This window comes from Gracilinanus agilis, chromosome 3 (assembly GCF_016433145.1).
Source record: "Gracilinanus agilis isolate LMUSP501 chromosome 3, AgileGrace, whole genome shotgun sequence".
Taxonomy (NCBI): Eukaryota; Metazoa; Chordata; class Mammalia; order Didelphimorphia; family Didelphidae; genus Gracilinanus; species Gracilinanus agilis.
Genome location: NC_058132.1, coordinates 62,047,158 through 62,052,356, shown reverse-complemented (window position 1 = coordinate 62,052,356; position 5,199 = coordinate 62,047,158).

Genomic DNA, 5,199 nt, shown 5'->3' with positions numbered 1-5,199 from the left:
CCTGGAGAGGGAGGTCCTGAGTTCAAATGTGGCCTCAGACACTTCCTAGCTGTGTGACCCTGAGCAAGTCACTTAACCTAGCCCTTACCGATCTGCCTTAAAACCAGTAGTTAATATTGATTCTAAGATAGAAGGTAAGAATTTTAAAAAATAACAACAAAACACTGAAGGCTGAAGGACAACAAGTAGTACTGTGTAGGATACCACTATTATCCCCAACCTGCAGGCTCATAATCATGGTGTCATCCTTGGCTCCTCACTCTTAACATTCCCCCATAGCCAATAGGCTGCTGAAGGCAGGTTGATTTTACCTTTAGAGCATCTCTTCGTATGTTCCCTTAATTATTTCCTCTGACACTTCTACTACCCCATTGCAGGCCTCAAGCCTGCACTCTTACAAATCATCTGCATAGGATGCTCTCACCCTCCCCATCTCCAACTCCTGGCTTCCCTGGGCTTTCTGTTTATCCTGTGAATATAGACTCATTAACTGATTAATTCTTCAGCTACTATCATGTTCCATGACTCATAGCCAGAGAGCAGTGGAAGAATACTGGTATTAAAAAAGGTAGGCCTTTATTCCTAGGAAAAGTTTAGGGTCATTTAAGGAGCTTTTTGCAATTTCTTTTTCTTTTTTAAGCCCTTACCATCTATCTGTCTTAGAATCAATGATGTGTATTGGTTCTAAGACTGAAGGGTGGTGGGGGCTAGGCAGTGGGGGTTAAGTGACTTGCCCAGGGTCACCCAGCCAGGAAGTGTCTGAGGCCAGCAAAAAGATTTTTTTTTTTAAATATTAAACCCTTACCTTCCATCTTAGAATTAATACTGTGTATTGGCTCCAAAGCAGAAGAGCAGTAAGAGCTAGGCAATGGGGGAGGGGGGGGAGGGTAAATGACTTGCCCAGGATCAACCAGCTAGGAAGTGTCTGAAGTCACATTTGAACCCAGGACCTCCCATCTCTAGGCCTGACTTTCAATCCCCTGAGCCAGGTAGCTACCCCCTAGGTTTATAGTTTCTTGAAACCAATCTAGTTTACTTACATCTTGTTTAATTCTGGACCCAACTAATTTTCCAGTTGTACCGTCTATCTAATATATAACAATCTAACATATATATATTAACTAGGTGTTATTAGTTCATCGGTACCCGCTTGGTTTTTCCTGTGTAGATGGTAAGGCCAAACTCTTTCTGAGTGATGATGACTGTCTTCTAGGACTTGATGAAACCAGCTCTAAAGAATCCCAGAGAGAAACAGCTGGTGGAATTCATTAATGAGGAGTTCTTCTACCTGGGTTCTCCCCTAAATCTCCTCTGTGTCAGTGGCAAACCCCTTTGAGGAGGTATCTCTGGCTCCCTATTTTATTCCTTAGTCACAGGTCAAGAGAGTCATTGTTACATCTTTTGAGAAATCCTGGATAATTTTGATACGTGAAAAGAAGATTTCTTGTTGGAAGAGAAGCTTTGAGTGTGTTGCTCAATTGAATCAAAAGTGATTTTCCAGGGGGCAGCTGGGTAGCTCAGTGGATTGAGAGTCAGGCCTAGGGACTGGAGGTCCTAGGTTCAAATCTGGCCTCAAACACTTCCCAGCTGTGTGACCCTGGGCAAGTCACTTGACCCCCATTACCTACCCTTACCACTCTTCCACCTATGAGTCAATACACAGAAGTTAAGGGTCTAAAATAAAAATTAAAAAAAAAAAAATTAAAAAAAAAAAGTGATTTTCCATCATCACCCAAGAAGGCCAGAACATTTTTCAATCAATTGTGCAATGACAAAGATACCATGTGGAATGCTATGGCTGAAAGTCTGCCTGTTCCCAAACAGTCCCTACATGGAGAATATGCTTCATATTCATGTGTGAGGGTGATGAGTCTCATGAAAATTTTACACAGATGGGAAAATAAGCATAGAAGTTAATCGTTGTTGATATCTTCTCGCTAACCTTTTTTTTCTTTTTGGTTATAATAAAATCTAATATTTAATCTAATATTTAAATCTAATAAAATAAAATCTAAAATCTAATAAAAGATACCTTTGGTATCTTCTCCTCCTCCTTCTGACAAGAAAAGGAGGGGAGGAACATTTATTAAGCGCCTATCATGTATCCGGCACTGTACTGGTATTATCTCATTTGATGCCTACAACAATCCTAGAAGGCACATGCTATTATTATCCCCATTTTACAGTTGAGGAAACTGAGGCAAACAGTTTTTTTGTTTGTTTGTTTGTTTGTTTTTAAGGTGGCCCTTAACCAAGGTCACCTAACTAGTAAGTATCTCAGGCCAGGTTTTTTTATTTTATTTATTTAAATATAATTTTTATTTTATTATTTTTAAAATTTTTTTCCCATGATTACATGATTCATGTTCTCTCCGTCCCCACTCCTGAAGCTGACAAGCAATCTCAGGCCAGACTTAAACTGAAGTTTCCTGACTCCAGACCCAGTGCTCTTTCTTCTGTTCCACTGGGCTGCTTCATCAAAGATTTCTTGTATGCACAGTTAGTTGGTCTAATTCTGATGTTTTTCCCATTTTTTGTTCTCATTTGCATCATTTCTTTTTCCTCTGTAAGGACATCTGAGACTGTAGTGTTAGATAGAGTGGTTCTGCCTGCTTTGGGGGGGAAAAGTTATAAATATTTTTTGCAGGGGTGGGCAGTTAAGTGGCTCAGTAGTTAGAGAGCCAGGCCTGGAAATGGGAAGTCCTGGGTTCAGATCTGACCCCAGTTACATCTTAGATGTGTGACCCTGGGCAAGTCACTTAACCCCCACTGCCTAGCTTTTAATGAGCTTTGAACTTGGAACCAATACACAATACTAATTGAAGAAAAGGTTTGTTTTGGTTTTTTTAAACCCTTACCTTCTGGGTATTGGTTCCAAGGCAGAAGAGAACAGTACAGGCAATGGGGATAAAGTGACTTGCCCAGGGTCACACAGCTGGGACGTATCAGAGGCCAGATTTGAACATAGGACCTCCCATCTCCAAGCCTGGCTCTCAATCTGAAGATAAGGTTTTTAACAACAAAAAAATTTTTTTCATATCCTCCTATCCCCACCATAGATTTAAAGCTGAAAAGGACTTCCTAGTCCAACTCCCTCATTTTACAAATAAGGAAACGAAGGCCCAGAGCAATTAAATGACTTTCAGGTCCCACAGGGTATGTCAGAGGCAGAATTTGAATCCAGGTCTTTTGACTCTAAAAAAACCTACTCCTTCCTCTGTAACCCTCTACTGCTTTGTCTTCTGTGTTCTCATCCTTCCATTTTCAGCCTTCAGTGCCTTTGGCATGATGGCTTCTTTGGGTCTCTAGCCAAGCTTTCTTTAAACTGGTTTTATCCACTATGGCTTCTCTTAGTTTTATGAGGTGAGACTTCTCCTAATCTTCCCTGTCTTTCCCTGTAAGATTTTACAAAGAAGTTTATAGTCTCATTCAGGCTTGCCCTTGGCTGACCTTTCTCTCTTCTTGGCAAGTCAGTCAAGTGGTTGCTGCCTACAATGCTCTTGAGGCTTTTTTAATCTCTTTTATGGCATTTGATTTACATCTGTTAAATATATTTATGAAATCATAGTCTGTCTATATTCTTTCTTCCATCCACATCCTATCTTTTCCTATCAATCATTTGTTGGAATATCAATCAACAAGCACTAAGTGTACCCACTGTATACCAAGTACCATGAACAGACCAGAAATGACTTATTTCCATTGAATACCATCTTTTTTCTTATTTTTATTCTTTCTTCTAGCTTTGCACTAATAATGATTTTTACTCAAATAAGTTGATTTAACAAAGCAATTTAGGGGCAGCTGGGTGGCTCAATGGATTGAGAGCTAGGACTAGAGACAGGAGGTCCTGGGTTCAAATTTGGCCTCAGACACTTCCCAGCTGTGTGACCCTGGGCAAGTCACTTAAGTCATTGCCTAGCCCTTACTGCTCTTTTGCCTTGGAACCAATACATAGTATTGATTCTAAGATAGAAGGTAAAGGTTTAAATTTTAAAAAGAAAAGAGAAAGAGAGAGAGGGAAAGAGGGAGGGAGGAAGGAAGGAAGGAAGGAAGGAAGGAAGGAAGGAAGGAAGGAAGGAAGGAAGGAAGGAAGGAAGGAAGGAAGGAAGGAAGGAAGGCCTCGAGTGGGAAGGTAGGTGGCTCAGTGGATGGAGAGTCAGACCTAGAGATGGGAGGTCCTGGTTTCAAATATGTCCTCAGATACTTCCCACCTGTGTGACCCTGGGCAAGTCACTTGACCCCCATTGCCCAGCCCTTAATGCTCTTCTGCCTTGGAAACAATACATACTGTTGGTTCTAAGATGGAATAAGGGTTTTAAAAAACAAACAAAAAAGTATTTAGCAATGATTCCTATAACAGTAATGAGCCATTTCCTCTATGATCAGTTTGTGTGTATTTATTCAGCACTCACCATTCCTGGTGCCTACCAACTCCTTTCTCTAAGAAAGTATTCATGATAGTATGAAGCTTATAGATAATATACAAGTCTTAGGTCTCTTTCATTCTTTATTTCTTATATGTGTTTTCTAATATATTTCTTTTATTTTGTCATCCACTCATTTTTCAGTCCTGGCCAACTCTTCCTGACCCCATTTGGGGTTTTCTTGGCAAAGATACTCTGAAGTGGGTCACCATTTTCTTTTCCAGCTCATTTTTACAGAGGAGGAAACTGAGGAAAGCAGGGCTAAGTGACTTGCCCAGGGTCACACAGCTAAGAAATGTGTGAGGTCACATTTGAACTCATGAAGATGAATCTTCCTGACTCCAGCCTCAGCACTCTGTCCACTATACCACTTAGTTCAATTAATTCCCACATTCATATTGTCAACGTGGAAAAACACAGAACCACTAAAATGGTCAGAAAAAAAACAAGATTTAAATCAGATAAAAGATAAGTTCTTAAAATTCAGCTGCTACATAGAATCAAGGGCTTAAAAACCACACAGAGCCAAAAGGCTCTGGGACTCTGGGAACAGTGTCTCTGAGAGGATACACCCCCAAGAGGATTCTCCAAAGAGTGATAGAAATTGAGGTTGGTCTTATATACCTTTTGGGGAACAGAGGCAGGGAAGTAAGATGGATTAGTTCTAATTAGCAAAAGGAAATGATGAGCTCAGGGCTGAATTAACAGGGAGGGGCTGATGCTTTGCAATGGATACAAAAAGATATTTCCTGCCAGGTGCTGGACTACCAAG